The sequence below is a fragment of the Hylaeus volcanicus genome, chromosome 8 (genome assembly GCF_026283585.1).
Source record: "Hylaeus volcanicus isolate JK05 chromosome 8, UHH_iyHylVolc1.0_haploid, whole genome shotgun sequence".
Classification (NCBI taxonomy): domain Eukaryota; kingdom Metazoa; phylum Arthropoda; class Insecta; order Hymenoptera; family Colletidae; genus Hylaeus; species Hylaeus volcanicus.
This window is the reverse complement of record NC_071983.1, coordinates 17,562,974-17,586,107: the sequence shown is the minus strand read 5'-3', so window position 1 is coordinate 17,586,107 and position 23,134 is coordinate 17,562,974. Positions and strand designations below refer to the sequence as shown.

The 23,134-nt window shown below is 34.8% G+C and overlaps 1 protein-coding gene across 3 annotated transcripts in view; it reads right to left on the bottom strand.

The window, feature by feature from the left end:
- LOC128881344 (limbic system-associated membrane protein-like) overlaps nt 1–23,134 on the bottom strand; it is a 457,278-nt gene that overhangs the window by 366,962 nt on the left and 67,182 nt on the right. The gene's annotated exons all lie outside the window — the stretch shown is intronic.

The following is a 23,134-nucleotide window of genomic DNA, read 5'->3' as shown; positions in this document are numbered from 1 at the left end:
TTTCCCGCCGATAGAAGATTTTAATTGTGAGGTGCTCTACAAATGTGCGTCGCAGTCGACTTAATTGGAATATTTCTTGTTGAAAAAATTTGTACAAACTACTCAAATATGTATGAAAATAGGATAAAAAGTTCGATAGAATTAATTATTTTTTTCCGTCCTAAAAAAATTCACGAAAAACCGCTTTTTTTAGACCTCCTAATTCAGGATACCCCCTTAAGTTAGAAATAAAAATAAATAAGTTCAATCTGTACATAAAACAGTTAACACCTTTCGAATCGAGTATAACAATAATTATAACTTGAACCTCCATAATATTAATTGAAAACATAAAAGTGAAAATTTAAGATTCTAAGTAACGAACGACTATTAACAATATTAGGTTGAAATAGAGTATTCCATACAATAATAATCATTACGTGCGTTGTGTAACAACAATTCGTAACAGTACGCGAGAAAGCGAAATTAAAATTGGATGATGCTATCTGGAATAGAAGGGCATCGTAACTACTGGGACGAGTTTCCTTAAAATAATTGCCTACTGATTGTCATTCGAAATAGATTCAATGGTAGCGAAACGAGAATAACTCGATCAGAAAATAGGTAAGCCCTCGAAGTCAGGAATTTATTCGTTATTAACGAGCCTTCCAACGCGTTCGAGTCGCGACGTAGGTGTCTAGGAAGCAGACGTGTGCAGTTCTCCGCAATAAAACGGGTTAATCACAATTAAAGCGTCTACGGCTAAAAGCGTAAGAATAGCGAGTATCCGTAGTCGTTTCGCGGCGTCGCGTCCTGTCCGTTTAGCCTAGCGAGTAGTTGTCACGAGACATCAAAGTCCTAGTTAGCAGCGACACGTGGAATCGTCCAACAAGAATACACCCAATAGTGCCAGCGTGTGATATATTCACGCGCCGTTCTGTGACAATGAGATGTTATCGGTAACAGCGTGTGGCACACCGCAGTCCCCTTTGGGCGACGAAAACGCCTCTTTCTACCTCCGACCATCCCTTCAACGTTGCCGGGAGGGCTCCTAATATATTATAACGCAGACGCCTTAGCAACCTCGACGACTATAGGCCTGCTCGGCTAGTTTATAGCTACCACCTCGCATTGCACGCTATTCCGCCTGGCCGAGATTGTGGAAGCAAAATGCATTACGGACGAATACCGACCAGCTACGGCTAACCAATAGCATTATAAACGTAACCGTAACGAACCTTGGACTTAGGCTGTGTCTTCAACGCAACGTTGCTTATATTCTACCCAGCTTCGCGAACAATAACGTAACTACCGGGTTTTAGGAAAAAAAAATAACATAAACAGATCTAAGTTAACTTTTGTAGCACTTTACCGCCCGATATATCGACCTTGCAATTTTTACGAGGGATACCTTGATGAAACGTTATTAACGCTAGGTTCACTGTTGAGATGTAATTATTTTATTGCGTGCGTGTGTGTGTGTTTTTTTTTTTTAAATGTGGTAAAAATCGCGCTTATCCGCAGATGGATGCGCGAGTTTGGTGTGTGGGATGTGCATGGCTTTTTTGTTCTTCCCCTTTGCTCTGTATTGAAAAATGTGTGGTCTGCCACCATGTGTGGTCTGTATTATTCTGTTCTGTACAATTTTCTTTTATAAACTGCACTATTCTTGTTTTTTCTTTTTTCCCTTAATAAACAGTAAAAACAAGGATTCTCTATGTTTAGTTTTTTGTATTCATTACGCACGAAGCGAGGTAAGATTATAATATTCGCGAAGCTTTCTTATCCGATTTCTATTACCAAAGTGATGCTTTCAATTCACTGGAATTAATTAGAAGGCTTAGAAAAAAATAAACATGCTTCTTTCTTTATATGAATAAAATTATACGAATATAAATGTAAAATTTGCTACATTTAACCAAGCGAGCATAAATAAAAGATTAAACGTTAAGAAAAGACCAAAACACAATCTTTTATCTTTTGTAAGTGGTCTACAACCAAGTTTCTCAACGAACTTATCAAAAAAGAAAATATACAACCATTTTGTTTATAACCGCGGTTCAAAAAGTAGTTTTTCATTTAAGTACAATTGCTCTTTCAAAACTACTTTCAGAACTTCAATATAAATTAGATCAAATAGTAAAATTAGAAAGAGATGTGTTCCTTCCACGAAAATAATGTTGTATATAATTGTAAACATACTGACTGTATACGTGGACCAAATGAAAAGAAAAATGTGCACATGGATCAGGAAGCATCTTCTCGCGGTTCATTTCTCATGTTATTGCTTTAACGCTCTTGACATTTCAGTTTTCAGTTGCGAAACGAAGAGTAATATCCAGCAATTTAAACCAACGTAACAAGACAATGTAGTACTTGGGAAACCTTATTGTGATTAAAAAATATAAAATAACACGAAATCGCTTATCATTGAAATTTGTAAATAACGTATAAGTTATACAAATTTTTGTAGGTACATGTTCAAATTGGTATTATAGACATGAAATCAGTTTTCTTAATTTTATTTATTTAGTTCACTTCTTATAAAATTAAACGTTTGAAAATTGTTTAAATCAGGGAAAGTCAACTTTAGAGGTGTGGTGGTACCTCCCGTCCTCACCACTAGAGGGGCAGCGCGCGTTTCTCACAAGTATAGTCGCTGGAAGGGATCTTGTGAGGTCGTAAACCGAAACAGTAGTTATTGCTTTATTGGGCCAGGTATCTAACTGATCCGTAGGACGACAGGGATGTCGCGGCTCTAAAGTATACATGCCCACGTTCTAGCTCTGCTCTGTTCTTGTCTAAACAGGTGTCAGATTGCTAATTGCGGTCAGCTTAAGTTGTAAAGATCGATGTCCGACCGACTTTACGACCTCACAAGATCCTTACCAGCAAGTACAGGGTGATCTACTTGCTAGTAGACACAATGGACAACCACAACAATAGTTGACCGTCATTGTAGACTTTATGACGATGACCTCCGCAGCAAAAGCGGCTGTATGGGTGAAAATGTGTGTACCGAGGGACGTTTCTGCTCGGCACACACATTTTCACCCATACAGCCGCTTTTGCTGCGGAGGTCATCGTCATAAAGTCCACAATGACGGTCAACTATTGTTGTGGTTGTCCATTGTGTCTACTAGCGAGCGGATCACCCTGTATATGATGTCTAAAGGGGATATAATGATAGCAATAAATAAGCATGATATTTCTTGTTCCTCCGACAGACAGTTAAACCAAGTTTGGTATAGTCGTTGGAAGGGATCTTGTGAGGTCGTAAAGTCGATCGGACATCGATCTTTACAACTTAAGTCGACGGCAGTTAGTAATCTGACACCTTTTTAGACAAGGACAGAGCTAAACTTTTCGTTCAGGGCCGTATGGTATCAGAATTAGGATGTTCATATTTCAATAACTATTTTCTTCTTATGTATGTTCAGTTGGCCGACTTATTGAAAATACTGTAGTAGGTAGGAACTTAGTTAACCAATCATTGGAATGGAATAGCAACAACGACACTGTAATGTTACAGTTTAACAAATGACGTTATATCTGGATAGAACGAACAATCCGACAACTGAGCGTTATGCACGCGAAACACCCCGTCATATTCCTTCCATTAGAGGGCGGTATGCATAAAGTATGCGGGAGCGTAAAGTACCAACGCAGCTATGATATTACTTTTTATTGGAGCTTCTCGCCGCAGTTATCGACGTACCGCTGTTACGCTGTACACAACGATCGCTGGTTGATTGGAGCGTGTTACAGCCAAAAGGTGAATTTCATTTGAATTTAGATTCTTTAAAAATAACCTTAAAAAGGCCAGGGAAGAGCTGATCGAGCCCACCAATCGGAAAATCTTAAAAACATGATATTTCTCTCGGGGAAAAATAAATTGTTACTCACATTACGATTGGCTTACGAGTAAAATTCTCCGATAAAATCATTTGTTCGATACACTATTGCTTTAAAACCACCGTAATAGGATTAAATTAGAAATTGAGGGTGCTGATAATTAGTGTGTGAATTCAAAGTATTGACACCATATTTAGTTTATACACAACCTTATATAACTTACTCTTATTTAATTACTTCATTCTCTGCTAAAATTATACGCACGTGAAAATTAAATGCTTGACGATTTAAACACTTTTTCATTCGACACAATATAAAGCCATTTTCTTTAACTTCTTCTGGTACACGAAAAGTAGTACATTTTAATTCATCTATTACTCAAGCTCGTGTTATACGATTCACTTACAAGTTATTTTTATAATAAATGCTTTTCATATTGAAATGAAATGAAATTTCATATACAAGGGATTTTGGGGTCGTAGATTGCGAATATGGCATAAAAGAACAAAAAATAAAAATGGCGGATCTAATATGGCCGACTTGTATGTTAAAAAGCTATTAGATTTGTGTGAAATTTTATATATAGGAGTTTTGGAGGTTACTCATTACGAATCTGATATTTAAAGAAAATCAAGAAGTCAAAATACATTTAAATTTAATAAAAAAACAACAAAGAAATACATACTTTGATATTAAACAATTAAAAAATGTGCATATATATTAAATGTCTCTAGTAAATGAGTCACCACTCTTCATTGGACGAAATTTCATCTTCATTTAACAGCTGCAGATTATCATCTGATGATGATTCGGATACAGTTGATGTGTTTAGTTTGGGTGATTCTGCTAGGAGCAACATTTATAATGTTTCTTTTAAATATGGTAGTGACTTTTTTCGTGACTCCTAAATACGACTATCGATCCGAAGATCGTGGGTTCGAACCTCCGTGCCTTGCCTTATTTTTCATAGAGATTCCTAAGTATCATTCGAACTTTAGCTTTAGGAAACACGTTTAAATAATATCGAGGTACAAGAAGATATCGTAGAATTTGATAGCCTTCTGATTTAAATCAAAGTAAGCGATTAATTATAACGCATTTAAAAAAATAGCGTTCTATGTTGTTGGATGTACAGCAGTGTTGTAGATTGATCAAGCGTCAAAGTTCAGAGACATCGTTATGTCGTAAAAGTTGTGTACTATAGCTGTTATCAAATAGTAAAGCCGGAGGGCATAGTTTAAAGGCTTCTTCTCGGAAGCACGTTGAACTTGAAATACAAACTATGCTATCGGAGGTAGGAAACAGTAGGTCACGTTCTAGGAAAGATAATGGAGGTTGCCCTAGCTTTAGTAAACTACTTCATCTATGTTTTACCAGCGAATCTAGAAACGTAATTCACGAAATCCAATACGTAGAATCGCTCGATAAATCAATTGACAAGGTCTAGAATAAAACAACTAAGTTGTGCAATTTACTATTATAAACATGTCACTTATAAACACATTTAATGAGCTATTCTTTTAATAACTTAGACACGACGATAAGAAAATCTTGAAGTGAAGAAAAACAGATACTCGAATGTAACACGTTGTGTTTGCTAAAATTTGCATACTTTCAAAATTATACGTCATATCGCATATTAACCTCTTCACGTTCTTGGCCACATATGTGGACGTTTAGCTTTTTATAATTATAATTACTGTCAATAATAAAAAGAACAAAAATTTAATAATACCAACAAAAAAATCGTCCCTGAAGAAGTTAATAATTTGAACAATCAAACTTTACATTTTCAAGAAGCAAACCTACAAAATGAAGCTTTATACCGAAGCGTCCCATATAGACTGTGTAAGCTGGACCATTGCCGAGGTAGAGCACGTCTCTTCTAGCCTCTTCTGCCAGCATTTTACCCAATGAAATTCAAAATCTCCAGTGCCATTTGGATTATAACTGGCCGAGATAAGGCTACTTTATTGCGCATGGCAATGGCTTCTAGCCGGTAGGCAGATGGCGAAAGCCAAAGGATGCGACTTCTCAATGATGTAACTAGAACAAGTCTGGGCCATCCGATTCTTAGTTTTGGACCAAAAACGAGATTCATAAAATTAAAACAATCACTTTTCATCGAGTATTAATAACGTGTTGTAAGCGTCCTGGCATATTGAAAATACTTTTTTTTAAATAATCAATCCCAGGCTATTCTCAACTCTTCTTTCAAATCGATGAATGGACTTTTCCTTCGTCATTGATTAAACTTTCAAACTCGAGGTTATCACGAGATGGAGAAGCTGAATTGACCGATCCTCTAAAAACAATTCGCTATGTTTGTAAATACGCAACGATATTCCAACGCCAACATTCTCTAGTCCCATAATCGGATTAAAATCAACTGTCCGCTTAAGGCCACTGAGAAGTTATCCTTTCGTACCGTTTGTCTATCCTGCAGCTTCATCTCTCGTCTTTTGGTGTTAATCTGTGTGAACGTACACACACTCACTCTATCTGTGAAACGCAGAAGCAAGATGGAACAATAGAACCTCGATGAATGCAAGAAAACCTCCTTCGTTGCACTGTGTTGACGAGCGAAAGGGATGTTCTCTTAAGTAGAGCCAAGTTGGGGTAGAGGCAATATACAGGGTGTCCCAAAACTTGCGTAGGAACCGGAAGGGGGGGGGGGAGTAGCTGAGACAATTCTGATTTTGGCCCAAACATAAACATCAGTTACCGGTCCTAGTTTCGTCGAGCGAAATGGTACGGGAAGAGTTAATAATGGCTGTATTAAAAATATTTCATGTGCAATTTGAACGATACTAAAAGATGAATGTGACGCAGAAAAGTACTTTTCACCTGTAGATATTTTTTCAGAGTTTCCAAAACCCACCAATGTTTCTTTACGTGTTGTTGAATTAGAAAGAGGAACGGGAAACAAAATAATGAGGCCGCCTTCGAAATGTGTGTGAAGTTAGCCCCGCACTTTTCGAATTTTTGATTTTTTTAAATTGTGCTACATTGTGCTACGTTTGTGCCGTATTGTGCCGTAAACTGCAACTCTGTAAGTCAAAGCGTACTCAAGAGAATATAGAACAAAACAAAATTTTTGATAGCCCCGCACTTTTTGAATTTTCAGTTTTTTTTTTTTGTGCCGTATTGTGCTATATATGTGCTGAATTGTGCCGTAAATAAGAGATCGATAACATCAATAACAATTAAGAAAAGAAATAAAACCAAAATTATACTAGCCCCGCACTTTTGCCGAAACAAACTTTTTTTTTCTATAGAAAGATGTATACTAACTTGTGCTACATTGTGTCATTGATGAGAACTCGATATCTCTATTCATTTTGAAGATAAAAAATGTTGAATTTTAAGGAATAAAAAATGTAATATTCGCACAATTTGCGAACGGCGACAGATAATCGAATTTTGCAAGTTGTGCTAAATTGTGCAACTTACAATACACGAGACACGTGTGTTAAAAATTGAGATTAACTCGAGAGTCAATAAAAATTAACAAAAAAAGGTGGGGGTGATTCAAAATTTTGTTATTTCCAAATTTTCTTTGATTATGTCGGTTTGTACTAGACTAGCACAATAACTTTTCCTAATTACAAAATTTCGTCAGATCGTCGGATTTCACAGCGTTAGCAAAGTTAGGAATCAGAATATTCGGCGAGTATGTTGATAACGTGAATTTCTCAACTGTAATGAATGGTTATATAAGAAAATATATTTTGTACATCTAGGTTTAATATATGATAATATGATAATATATGATAATATAATAATATATGATAATATATGATAATATATGATAATATATGATAATATATGATAATATATGATAATATATGATAATATATATAGGATTAAGACTGAGGATTGTGCAAAAAACAACACGTGTCATACACTAAAATTTTAATAAAGAAAAAAAAAGGAGTCTAATATATCGGTAATATACTCACTTGTCGACGCAAGAATGCATCTATAGTATATTTATAATCTGACACGTGTTATACATCAGTCAGTCCCATAAATATTCGTACCTTCTATGTCTATTAAAGAAATCTGTCTAAATTAAATGATGGGTTTGATATTTTCAAATAAATATAAGATCATGTATCATGTTTATAATGAAACATTTATTTGAAACTATAAAACGTATCATTTAATTTAGACAGATTTCTTTAATAAACATAGAAGGTACGAATACTTATGAGACTGACTATATTCTGTTTATATGTATATTGCAATTAATTTTAGAATGTATCCAATGATGATTAAACATAAAACTTACCATTAAGATCGCAAACTTCAGCAATGATAAGAAAGAAACGAATAACAATATTAAATGGTACTTCGTTTTTCTCGAATTTTCTTACAATGGATTACGCTTTATGTATTTTGTTTGTGTAGATATTTACCCTGTTATAGGCGAAACAAAGCTGAATTGTACACGCCCTACTTAGTAAAATATGGAAACCGGTTAATTAAATATGTTTGAAACGAACGCCTCGGTCGATAACGCCGGAAAAATCGACGATAAGAAATTGATGAAGACACGAGAAGAAAAGGTTAAACGTTACGTCTAGAAGAAGCATTTACCTCGGCAGTGGTAGTGGACAACTTTTCTCAGACGCCTAGCGCCTCTAGCAGTCACGTTGAAATGAAACGCGACGTTTCGCTTGGCTGCGATCTCGTATTGCACCCATGAGTTCTTTAATGATGTCAAGGCTACGTGCGCAATCGTTATTTTTACGAGAACGCCTCAAACGGTCAACCTAAATAGCACGCACCCGTCTGGGTACAATGAAAGCTCCCAGTTTATAGTAGAACAAAGCAAGATCATTAATCGATAATGACTTCAAATTTAGTATGTATAAGTACCATCTATATTCATTGAAGAAATTTTTAATTGTAAATATATACATGTGTGAAGTTTATTCATGTACATATTTATAATGGTAAATTGATTTGGAAACATGAAGACTGTCATTTAAATTAAACAAATTTCTTCAATAGATATAGTGGGTGCGAATACTTATGGGACTGACTGTACGTGTGGCTACAGAAATGAGTAGTATTTTCTAATTTATAATATGACTTACATTTTTTGTCCGTTGAACTTTTCATTTGTAATGTGACTCACTGTACGTGCATATTCTACGTGCTTAAAAGAGACATGTTGTTTGTATATGAGCCGTTAATTGCACAAATCAATTCGCCATAAAACAAAAAGTCGAGAAATGCGATCAAAATGGCCTCTGAAATAAATTATTTATTATTCTATGGTCAACAAAATTTTGAAATTTAATGGTGTTAATCTTTATTATTTAGGAAAGTTATTATAAATATAAAAAGTTATGAATATACCAAGTGCTTTGACACTTGAATAAGATCAATCAAAAAGTAGAGTTAATTGATTTCTGCAGTGAGCGGTTCATATCTTACGCGCATGAACACTCACTGCGTATTAATTACCCGTTATTTACCTTATATCTTGTTTTAAAGTTAATTTTTAGAGATTAGGAAAACGTGTTTGGATCTTGAATCAATAAATTATCACTCCATAGCCACAGATGCTTCTTATTAGATTGTATATATTAATTAAAGAGAAATGAAATCACTATGTCTATAAGAAATAAAAATATATGTATATAACTATGAAAGAATATATGAGTAAATTAAAGAAATACGTTATATATATTACACATTGCACAAAGAAGGAAAACGAAACAAGAAAAGAAAGTATTAGATATTCCTTCAGTAGGTAAATTACAGGTGGTAGCCTAGCATGCCACTGTAATAAAATAAATCTGTAATAAAATAAGGGCGCATAATTCAATATCTTGTGAAGCCTGTAACTTCAAAATTAAAAATGGGTGACCTTTACTTGTAGGTTGAGGATACTAGCTGACTATTACTTTAACCTCATTGAAATCGGCAAAGTCGCCTTTAAAATAGCATTGGATTAGATTCAGTGGAACATCCTGTACATTTGTTCTCTTTCTAAAGAAACACGCTCGCTGTCCCTCAAACAAGGAGCCAAGCTGGCATGGTGTAACAGTAGGAGTCGTTTCTGGCATGATTTGTAGTCAGGGAAGCGGTCTTGAGCGATCAATTGTGTTTGATCCGATTTACTGTTGCTGCACACAGGGAGTGCCAACCGATTGCACAGAGCGGTCAAGTAGATTAAACTTGCACTTCCTGGGTGTATCGAGTGACTTCTGTAAATTCGAAGGAAACCATGCGTTGTATCACGTACTCTTATAATTTATTTTCTTATACATTTTTCGTAATTGTAAACCTAACAAACTTTGTGTTAAATCTACCGAGTACAATCTTCAATTTAAATTAAAAATATATAAGGTTCCATTTTAAAAAAATTAATTTGTTCTTCAAATCAACTTCACTTCTTTACTTACAACAAAATTATTTACTCCACATAATTTGTTCATTTGAACCAAATAACTTTTGTGAAAACATTTTTTTGATAGCTTCTTCTCCTCATAAGATATTTAACCATTGCGATTTAAATGGAACACCCTATATATAGGTATGCCAATAATTTATCTTGTAAATTAGATCTAATTTATGCCATAACAGTATAAGTATCGTGCTATTCTTATATTCGTGGATTCTCTTAAACAGTTTTAGCTTCCAATTGCAATTTATGTATTTATTTCTTCGAATATTACAAACACTAGTAGATCTAGAATTCGTTCTGTCCTTCTCGAAGAACTGTAATATTAAAGCATAATCTCACACATGTTAACAAATCGTAGTTCTACACACATATTGTTAATGAAGCTCTTTTGAAATTTGAAAGCTTCAATAAAAAAAAAATCTAGAATTCTATCATACACAGTTGTCCAGTATATAAACACATCGACTGTTGGTATATCGAAATATAATTTTAGAGTGAGTGTACTAGTTTTTGAATGTATTGATTACAAATAAGTCGTTTCCCTTGCAATACGTGAAATTTAATGCAGAGACCGTTCACCGTTCGCTAGGCTAATAACAAAGCTATAACCTAGAACTGGAATATGCAATTCCCAGCGCGAACTCAACAAATCCTACATCCGGTACCGCAAGTCGGTTGCAGTGGCAGGTGCGTCGAACTGCACTGTCCGTGTGGAAGCCCTGAAATTGTCGAGACCGCAAGGTGCTGACTTCCGTTTCACGTGTGTACGCATTCCCAATGCACTACTCAAGGAAACGTACCACCGATAACTTCTGTAAACGTTGATAAGCTTTTACACAAATTACGAATGCCAGCTTGCAGCGCGAATCACGTGTTTCAAATTCAGATATTACGATGAAACGAAAACTACTTATTCAGGTCCTTTTAAGGTCCTTTTAAACAGTCATATCTGTTCTTAATTCAGTTTCAGTTTCCGTTCTCGTTTTTAGTTCGGAAAACTAGGTCCTTTTACACGATCCGTTCAGTTCTCACTGTTCCCTTGTTTATACTTAATGATTCTAAGAAATGAAATGAACCAAATAGGTCTATCTATTTCGTCAGGTCTCAATCTCTGTTTCCGTTTTTCTTCCACTGTTTACTTTTTATACTTAGGACGAACTAACCTCCAGTTTGACTGAAACTGAACTGAACTGAAAACAGATATGATCGTCTAAAGGTCCTTTTAGACGGTCATATCTGTTCTCGGTTCAGTTTCAGTTTCCATTATCGTTTCATTTCATTTCAGAAAACTAGATTCTTTTACACGATCCGTTCAGTTCTTTGTAGCCCGTTGAGTTGCGCACAAAAATTCATTAATTAAAAGTATTCAACATATATATTGTTCATCTGGTTTAAGAGTGTACATTTGAGGTATTACAATAATTTTCATTATTTTTTTGTATGCATTTTCCTCACCTTAGCCTTCTGCCGTTGCATATGTAGTTAACTAATACTATTTACGTGTTGTACTTCAATATTATACAGTCAATGTATAATTTGTAATCTGTCTACCTATCGCAAACGAAGACGCCTACTTGTAAATTAACACGTTGACACGTTTATACATTATTAGAAAATACATAATCAAACATTTATTTTGATATTTGTGTTTGTAACTTGACATTTGACTTTCAAAATTAATTTTTTTAATTCTTCAGTGCAAAGCACTGTCACCTATGTATGGGTGACGTAGCGATCAACGTGTTAAATATGCCATGAATACAAAATACAGTGGACAATGTCAAGAATTAAAAGAAAAACTATTTAAATATGTGTATGCAACCAGTTTGAACGGCAAAAAGATACTTACTAGTAAAATTGATGTCCGCAAATATCAAAAATTTTCATCAGGCTATAGCGATAAAGTTTGCACCTCGGTGAAGTTCGGTAACAAGTATCTAATATGGGGATGAAACTGATAACAAGCATCATCGATTTTTATGGCGCACTTGGTGTAAGTCGGTCGCGAAACTCCAAGCAGAGAATCTCAAGAAATTTACTACCATTTACGGTGAAATACGGGCAAATTACTGACCTCTTTACTGCCATTAGTCGCTATCTACATTCGTAATCATTAATTCATTAGCTAACTAATAAATCAAAAAATCATCCCACTTTTCGAGAATACTAGGACGTACAAATGTAATTAATCTTTTGCTTATTGTAAGTTCCTATGAGTCGTCGATAAAATTATAGATAAATATTCTGTTGAGGTTCACATTAATACATACATAGTAATCAACAGTGTGATTATTATCGAACAACTTATATTTGAACGCTTTATTTCTACAAATTTATTATTACACCATTGCTGCAATTTAACCTTTAAATGCATGAATTTTTATTTTTGATAAATCAAATTTTAATCAACCGGATAATGGGTGTAGTTATTGGGAAAAATACAAAAAAAAACTAAATAGGAATTATTTTTTAATTTTCACAAAAACATATTGATGTACTTCTACATCATCATGAACAATCACTCCTTGAGTTCTACAAATCTACTGCGTACAATAATATAATATTTCAAACATAAATAATACCTTTCATTACATTACAAAACATGAACATTCATGAAACAATTATTTTTAGTATTTATATACAAAGGAACATTATTTTGTATTGTACAGTATTTGCTATATGACCACTGTGCAGTGCGCCAACAATGTAAATTGTCACAGATAAAGAAATAGATTATCAAAGATTCTAGTTACGTTCGGGAACGATAAAATAGTTTTGGTAAAATTAAACACAAAAAAAGACTGTGCAAAGGTTGCTACATAAAGAGATATGAGGTTTTAAACATACGATGCAGATCTACATCGTTATGCGTTTAAGGGTTAACGTACATTTAACCCTTTGCGCTCGAGGCATTTTTTATGGACTCAAATCCAATCCATTTTTATAATAAATTTCTGTGAAACTAAAAACTCTACTTCGAAGAAAAACATCTACGAACGTTCATGACTCAATGTATTATTATTTCAATTAATAATTAGTTGTATTCTGATGTAACTGAATTTGAAATTGTACGTTCACAAAATCACTTTTAAATTACATATGTCGCCTTGGAGACGTCACCCGAACCCAAAGGGTTAATATGTCAAGCGAAGCAGTTGGCTAAGTAATATTTACATCACACTCTATTAAACTGCAGAGTCTGACAGTTAGAAAATTCTACCGATTGTAAGGAAGATAAATGCGTCCAGGATCTATGACGGGTTGCTTCCTTGGCTGATGAGCTTCATTACTATTAATAGGTGGCAAGTAGTGAAATTTGAAGATCATTATTCAAGGCGTATTAGCATTGAACCAGCCACCTCGGCGGGATCGCATTTAAGACCTTTATTATTTAACTAGGATATTCTCCCGACTAACGTCACGTAGGAGTTAGCGAGCAATCACAAACAGATATTTTGAATATGAATAGATATTTGCAGTGTTAGTACACAGACTTCGGAGTGGTTCTCTAGCGAATGGATGTCGTTTCCATGATTTCTTCTAAAATTTGCTCTGTATCTGTAACTGTTCGCATATAAACAGTCGCAGCGCAGCGAACTAACAGATAGAACGCGTAACAGGTCGCATCGTGTCGACGTAAAAACAAAGGCGCATCAGCATCTTCGATCTATCGCCAAAATGACTGAAAGCGCGCCGATTATGACTTTCTAAAAGTAACGTCATCTTCATTTAATTTAGATTAATAAAATTACATTATGATTTGGGAATTACTTTGTAACTTTTACATTCTTACAGATACAAGCAGGTTAGTATTCGAAATTTGTTTTTTTTTTGTTTCTTTACTTTATAAGGGTACGTTATCTGTTTTACATTGATTACTGCACCTATTGGTCCAATCTCGCTTGTTACAAATCACCAGTTTTGCACATATGTGTTTGTTTCTTCATATGATATTTTCGTTGTTTTACATCAATTATTTTTTAACTTTTTACATTACATTCTTTACATGTCTATCAGAAATTTCATTTGTGGACATATGGCCACCTACTATCTTCACTGAATAGTTAATACAAACCGTAAATTATTATTATATAACTTTTGTTGCTAAATTCTATATTGGACGAATATCTGACAACATTTAATAGTATTAAATGTTTTGAGTGCCATATTCAATTCTATAATGGACCTATGCAATCGTTTAGATAGAAAAGTTCGGAAAGAGTGTCTAATATATCAAAAATATTTATGGCGAAATATTACAAAATAAATGAAATAATATTACTTCGGATACAATGAAGAAATTAATACAATAGTATCCAAGTTTAGGATAATTCGACATGTATATATATATATATATACTTTTTATTTTATACAAGTGGTTAAAAATGTTGTGCACGTTTTTATTCAAAGAATTGATCATGAACAGTCTGATCTGTTCCAAATGGTTGGAGAGCAATAATTTCTGCAGTGTTCCAGTCAAAGGTTTGTCATACCCTGACAGTACAAACAGATTTTGAAAAATTTACACAAAATTTCTAAAAAAAAGAAATGATTTGTTGTTGTAGTTAATCTAAATTGAAGAAGTATTTCGGTCAATTTTTATAGTAAATCGTTTATTCGTTTGTGACAATTTCTCATCAATCATCATATTAGGAAAAGGTAAATCTAAGAATTCAATAAACGCATGAACATTTATCGAAAGTATCTATTTATTAATGCTCCCAAGCAATTTAATCACTTCTAACAATTTCCTTAATACAAAGAGTTCTTCTTTTACTGAGCCAGCAAGGAGTCAATATCGCCTACCAGTTCACCGTGCAGAACAGTGGTTTCAATGCAGTTTTTGTTACAGAAAGCGACACGAGATACCCCGAGTGGAACTTCGTTTTCCTGAAACGGAAACGTGATTCTCAACAAATAAAAAAAAAATATCATCATTTGAGACTACATTTTTTTGCTTTTATAACGAAGACATTTTTTAAGCTGATACCAGCAAGAAAGTTTCCGTATAAGTTGAAAATAATAAATACATATATAAATATAACTTTAAAAGCTCATAAATGCGCAAATTAATAAATATTTTTCGACTAACATTTTTTCCCTTCAGCGATGAGTGTTTCATTTATTTGTAATCGAAACATATTTATATTTGTTAATATATTCTTCTCTACGAAATTCTCCTGTATATTTCCTTCGGTTATTATATCTATAATAATGAACCCTTTGCACTTGGAAAGTACAATATAATATAATTATAATAAAGTCTAATAATACCAAAAAAGACACGTTTTCAAACTTAGATTATTTTAATTTAAATAATGCTATTCCTGTTCGCACATTTTGCAACGAGATCGCGCAGAGTGCAAAGGGTTTGTGACGACCTCTACCTCCGCACGCGCCAAAGAAAAAACGCGTACATTTCCATGAATAACGTGTTTATTAACAACTTAACGACCAAAGGATGCCTTAAATAACTAATTACGTAATTTAATACTTAAATAATGAATTGTTGAAATGACAGGTATACCGAGTCTTTTCTTGGTAATCCTTAAATTCGGCTAATTAGGAAGCTAGCGTTGCTAGCAACCGCAGAATAACTCGGTTTATGGGGAAAGTCTCATTCACGGTAAACTGAATGACAAATAGGAAGAACAATGATGAACCGTTAATGAGCTTAGTGGCTTTTGCGGGTTGTATGTGAAGTCTGCTAGTTCTTTGGTATGTTTACATCAGGAATAACCGAATTTCGTGTTGCTCCGGGACCTGTTATTATAGGAGTTTCCGAATTGAACAGAACCACGAGTGTGACAATTCAAAGGTCTCCAGGGGATTTCCGACTGGCTGAACTACCGTGACAGTTAAGTAACTAGAACGAGCTGCGTTTACAATCGCAAATTATCAGTGACCTAACCACCTAGCGGTGTTCGTGGTCTAATCCTTATGTCCACGCTTCTTGGATGGCGAAACATTTCTTGATACTATTAGCACTTCATCGACTCGTAGCCTATTGATTGACTTTTTGTCGAAGCAACAAATACTTTGTTATCGATGTTATCTAGAGACGCGGTAGCGTTTTGACGCCAAGTACATGAAAAAATTTCCGCCACCCTGTACACTGCACTGGCGCTGACGCTACCGCGTATCTTTTACTCGTAAAACTGCGATTCCAACCTAACCTGAAACTTCTTTATTAATAACTCATCACGCCTGCAATATTTTCTAAATTTAAAGGCGTTTTTCTCATGTAAATCGCATCCAAGCGTTCGAATAAAACCAAAATCAATCAAATCGGTCCATGTACAACTGAGATGTCGTAATATCATGTCATGAATCGGTCAGAAATTGTAGATTTTTTTTCTGATTCTGATTCTTGTTCTTATTCTTTTCGTCAACACTTAGCCAATAGGAGCTAAGCCCGTTCGTCGATTCGTCGGCTGGAATTGTAATATGGCTTTCGCTCACGCCGCTTGTTCATTTCTAACCTGTATAACCTGTCAGTTTGTATTTGTGACATTTGGACGCCGCAAATTGAATAACTACTTTAAAGGCTACGTGTAGTGATACTGTATTGGGAAGTATATGGTTATCATTATACAAATTATCTTTGTAAAAAGAAGTGAGATCCCCATAAAAAACTTCAAAAAAGTAAAAAAATTACGCCAAGTTCATGAAAAAGTAGAGGACTTAAAGAGTAATCATAGAAAAATAGATCCCCCTAAAAAAATTCAAGAAAGTAGAAAAAGATGTGAAATCGAAATGAGCAGCCAGTACATGAAGGTCCTTTCCAGTAAAGTGCAAGGTGACACTGTGTAACATAATATAAAATTCGGTACTTTCCAACTATGCGCAGCTAAAATGCTGTGTTCAACAGTGCAGACGTTCAAACCCTAATGACAACTCATGTAAACTAACTGCTCTGCACTTTGGCGGTGAAATGAAGAAGCTAAATAGTATAGCAACCACAAACTGAGACTGTTTAAACATCAATACCCATAATTTCTCTCTCGCAGACTTTCACATAATTTGTCAATTTAAAACTTTGACGATATGACTACATTTTCATTTTATTGTGTTTTAAAATATTTCTAAGGACATTCATTGACGCAGATACCTTTCCTCTCACAAGCTTTCAGATAATTTGTCAGTTTAAAACGCTGATAATTTGAGTACATTTTCATTATTTTACAATTTAAAATAATTTGTATTCATCAAAACTTGACCTTGCCTGGCCACGCTAAGCATTTGACTTCCAGACCACGGACATCTAGGCAAATGTCTAAACAGTTTCAGTTTGTGATTGATATACTATTTAGCTTCTTCATTTCACCGCCAAAATGCGGAGCAGTTAGTTTACATGAGTTGTCATTAGGATCTGAACGTCTGCACTGTTGAACACAGCATTTTAGCTGCGCATAGTTGGAAAGTACCGAATTTTATATTATGTTACACAGTGTCACCTTGCACTTTACTGGAAAGGACCTTCATGTACTGGCTGCTCATTTCGATTTCATATCTTTTTCTACTTTCTTGAATTTTTTTAGGGGGATCTATTTTTCTATGATTACTCTTTAAGTCCTCCACTTTTTCATGAACTTGCCGTAATTTTTTTACTTTTTTGAAGTTTTGTATGGGGATTGAAATATTACACAATGTATTAATCTGGAAACGATCTTAATAAGTAAAACAAATATAATCTATAATACTAATGTAGGAGTCTAAACGAAAAATAAGCTACGGAGATTCGAATCCACGATCCTCGGAACCACAGTCGACCGCTATTCCTACACGACCAATCCCGCAATCTACGTTCCGTGTTTTCATTTAACTCCTTATTATTGAGTATGGACGAGGCAGATACTACATTAATGTTACAAAAATAAAAAGTATTACGAGTATAATTATGTATCCAAACACTACCAGTCGGTAAAGGGTTAATATGTATATCCACAGGAAGGAATCACATGCCCTCGGACCGAGATGTGACCTGACCCCGGTCCAGTGAGGGAAGCTACGCTTCCCTCGGGGTGATCTGGCGCCCGCTTATCCCTTCGGATTAGGGTGCCAGCCTCCCCCACAATTTGTCGTGGGGAAGAGGGGTGGGGCGGAGAGAGCCGAGGTGTGCCGGAACGCACCTCCGCCGGCTCTCTCTTACCTGGAGTAGGCGTCATCCTGGCCCGTCCCGGGTGAGGCCCCTGTCGTAGGGGTCTTACGCCTTGGATGGGGCACGAGGATGGCAGAGAGCTGCAAGTGGACCGAGCGGGGGCTCGGGAAGCTTAATTCGAAGGCTCTCATGCGATGGGGACACCGGGCGGGTCACTCCACCCGGGGTCTTGTTAGCGTAGGGAAGGCGGGGGCTAACTCCCCCGCATGGGATTTTTATGTATAGCGGAGGCTGTCCTGTTGAGTACACGCGTGATCCAGACAGTCTCCATTTAGCTATGAGGTGTGTATGTGGTTTTAGCGGGTATAACTCGGGCTGACGGGCGCTCGGAGCGCCCGTCAGGCCGGGGTAAGTCCCGCATACCCCTGCCTTTCCCCCCGGGAAGGCGGGGTATGCGTAAAGTATTTCCACATAAAAAAAAAAAAAGGAAGGAATCACATACCTGTTCGAGATTCTACGATTTGTTTAAAATTATAAGTAAAGTAGTCAGTACGCAAACAAAAGAAATATATAATTCTATTAAAAAAAAATAGTGTTGAATTTCGTATCTCCTCTACACCTGCATCGATAAAAACGTCATTGGCGCCATGATACGTGTCTTTTGAAATCAAACAACTCCTATTGGAAGCTTTTTCCTTCTACCGTTAAAAACAAACGAATTATTCGGATGTATTCATACGAACAGTATGCAAAGAAAAACTTCTTTGATTATAACTTCTCGCATATTAGGAAATAATATATGATTAAGAGCTAGTTGAAAAAATACATTGTTCAAAATACTGCACGTCTTATCTCTTGGCACGCTTTCTACATCAGCAAATCGTTGGAATGACTGAGACAATAGAGATAATCCCGTATAGCCAGTTTTACACGCCAGAGAGATTAGTCTAGGCAAAGAGGGACAGGAAACTTTGGTTCAATGAGAGAATGGGTGTCAGTATTATCACAAAAGAATCATACACTTGCAACATTTAGCATACTGCCTTGTACATTACGAAGTGATCCTTTTACCACGCACGGAGGACAATATTAACTATCACTTTTATTTTCTTTTAGGAAAAAGCTGCTCGTTCTATATGTAGTACAGTGTACATACATAGTAACAGTGACCTTTACTGTTCTTTGAGAAAGGAAATCGAGTATATTTTAACCATTTTAGACCTGAAATATATTCTTTTCTCGTACTAATGTAATTTAATTGTTAGGTATAGTCAAATTTGCGTCGGATTTCTTTTCTACGCAGTTTGAGCTACCGTTACGGTATGTATGCACGGGTGAGATGTGTGTGACGGGGACGTCCGCCATGTGTCTGCCGACTTTTGTTTTACAATCAATCTCAACTGGTCTCAACGCGTCCGCCAAGCGAATGACATCGCGATATTTTAACGATTTACTTATGTTGTATTCGGCTCTAACATTAATTTTCACAGTTAACTTGGACTAAAATTAGTATGGAAAAAATAAAGAAAAAAATTCTAATAGTGTAGTTTTCGAGGAAAACTGGTCTTTCTTCATGTACACAAATAAGGACATTCGGCCTAAATGATAGTGACGGTAATTTTTAAATGTTGTGTCCTCAATTGTGGATGCCAGGTCTGAAAAGGTTAAACGATATAAGTTGAAAAGGCGTGATCTACTACGAAAATAGCGAATACAGTTAGGGTCATAAGGATAACAGGTTTCGTACACCCAAAGCCAAACAGTTACAGACAAAATATTTAAGTATAATAAAACTTTGTGTGGCGGCATCGGCGACGAGTTGACGCCACGTTTCCGGCTTATATTTATAATAATTATGTTTAGTTTTAAATGTTACGTCTGGAAGAGTGAATGGAGGTGCGTGTTGCGTGACAAGCGTTGAGTGAATGTTTAGATTATTGGTTCGAACGTCGAGCGGATGTTTATATGATTGGGTCGAATGTTCCTTTGGGTGAATGCATTTATTTAAACAGAGTGCAAGCGTGTGAGAATGAAGGAAGAATGTCTGCGATGCTTGGGGGAACGAATGATGAGTCTGTAAGCTAGTCTAGTAAGAGAAGCCACGGAGTACGGACGCGATCGTTCCATTAAAAAGTCTTAAAAAGCACATGAGTCTTACTTATTTTCCCGTCAGCCACTACACTTTGAAATATTAATACAAGAAACTCTGCTGCAGAATTATGAATTTCAATTTTTTCAGCCAAGGTATAACCTCTTACAGATACTTGAAACTCTAACAAAACAATCATCAATGATAAGTTTTCTCTGTGATAAATTATTTAAAAAGCGAAAGCGTTTTTCCGACAAATTGTTGCGATTGGTTCAATTTTATTTCTTACTGTATAAGAATTTATTTGTTATTTACTATTAACATAAACGCACGAACGCCATTTCAGACTAATTCAATTAACAGTCTATATGAATACTCACACAATTCTAAGTGGGCGTGTGGGGTACGTATAGCAAAATACTTGTGCGTCTACCAAATGTATTTGCGTTAATTTTTATCTGAAACAAAGAAACGAAATATTCCTTTAACGTAAGTGAAATAAATAGAACTAGTACTTGTAGAATATTTGAAAAATTTCAATTCTCTGAGAAATGACAGTCATTTAAATTCAAGAATATGATTTTCAAACTAATAATCATCAGTTTTTTATTCATTAAAATATTTATGATAGATGTCACAGAATCCTAAGACAAGTACTAGTTTTATTTATCTACTTTAAAGGACTATTTCGTCTTTTTGTTCTACATACAAATTATCGAAAATATACACTTAAACTACTATATGTTTATAATTTTTAGAAATTTTGAAATGCGATTTCAATAGAATTGTTGTTAAAATTGTGTACTTTAAAGCGTTATTAACAATTATTCAATAAAATCAATTATACGAGCTAAAAAAATGCTAAATGATCCCCTACAATTAGCCGTTCTAAACGTGTTGTATGTAATCCCTTAATTCTCATTGAATAAAAATGTAATTCATTACGTCTACATGTCTTTATATAAATTCTGGTAGATTAAACTTAAAAGGTAGCATTGGATTTAGTTTCACATGGAGAAATACAAATATTAAAGAAAATCTAATAGGCAATGTGAAAGCATATTTGTTAGTTAAATTGCAAATGTACTCGTACTCTCCAATATTTAATATTTTGAAAAGCTCCATTTGTTCTGTATGACAGTAGTCATTAGCTTTGGGAAAGGTACGTATAACTTTTAATATTTTACAAAATTAAATTACCCATTGTTTTAATTCAACGATATTTTCAAACCGTCGACCATTGGTATGCACTGCTCTCGTCAGATCTCCCCAACAGTTTTTAATTATCTTTAGATCGGGAGATCTTGCTGGTTGCTTCAAAACCAGACCATTTTTAGTAAAGTCCACGATTTAATAATACTACCTTTGCTGCGTAACCTGAAGCGTTATTATGTTGAAATATAACATTTATTCCAGCAATTCACGCTGTTCACAACGGGATAAAATCATGAAAAGTTGACTTTATTTGCAAACAAATCTTTGGAAATCGCAAAATTTCGACGCATTGTTAGACACGTGAAAAATTGCTTTCAATGTGTGAACTTTACTTTTAATATTTTTTTGATATTCCCTCATACCGTGCGCATTTTGTAGTTCTTTGCGCACTCAAATTTCTTGTAAATCCATAAAAATCTGCAGTCTACTGATAATAAACTTAACATGGCAGGTATGACAAGACGTAATATGTAATGTAATGTATGCTAAAATATTTTCTTCGGTGCCTCACAAATCGCAACGGAGATTTTTATTTCAGGGTGCACAGCATGTACCCTACTTTCACATTACAAAATGAAATTTTTCCTGAATGTGTTCCTCTTCGAAGAGTTACATTTTGTCTGTTTCCATTACCTGGGAACTATTTTTTATTTTTTTGCTTAAAGGACTTTTTCGCATACAAAAACTACCTCGAAAAAAATTAAAATTCACACGGGTTTTAGCATCGTAGAGAACACGCGACACGAGTCCTGAAAAAAGTAGCTCGCGCGAAGAACCCAGTACTTCACATGAAAGTTAAGTTGACTATCATTTTATTTCGATTCATTTTGATATACGTTGGTATATGTTGTCTTATTATGTGTCTTATATATATTATTTCTATAATAGCAATCAATTTTATTCTAAAAGAATTCTGTACAGGCAGCAAATTTATGGGAATATTTTTATACCAATAGTCCTTCTTCTTTAAAAACTCGTGCAAATAAAATTTTCATCTCCACAATACAGCACTCCTATATCAATATCTCTCCAACCCCTTACCGACTTACAAAAAAAAAAAGGACTGAATAACATCAATGTCTTCTATACATAAGCTATCAAGTAAAATTTTATAATTCGCTGGTTAAAGTTAATGATATTTTAAATTTAATAAAGTTACATATTTTTCATTTTTAGGTTTTTTTATTTTATATCTTTTCAATAACAAAAAGAAAGACAGAATTACACAGTTCTATCCGTGTTTGCGTAATTTTACTCTACCGTACAATGGAATGCTCGTATTTCTATGGTAAATAATAAGGTAGAAGATTTAATATACTTGGACGTTTAAGGAAACGATAAGAAATTTTCATTGATATAACTCGAACTTTGTTAAACTGTGTTTATTTTAACATTGAAAAGCAAAAACATTACTTATCGGATTTACCAATTATATAAGATTTGTAAAATTGTTCCTATTTCAATAACCTTA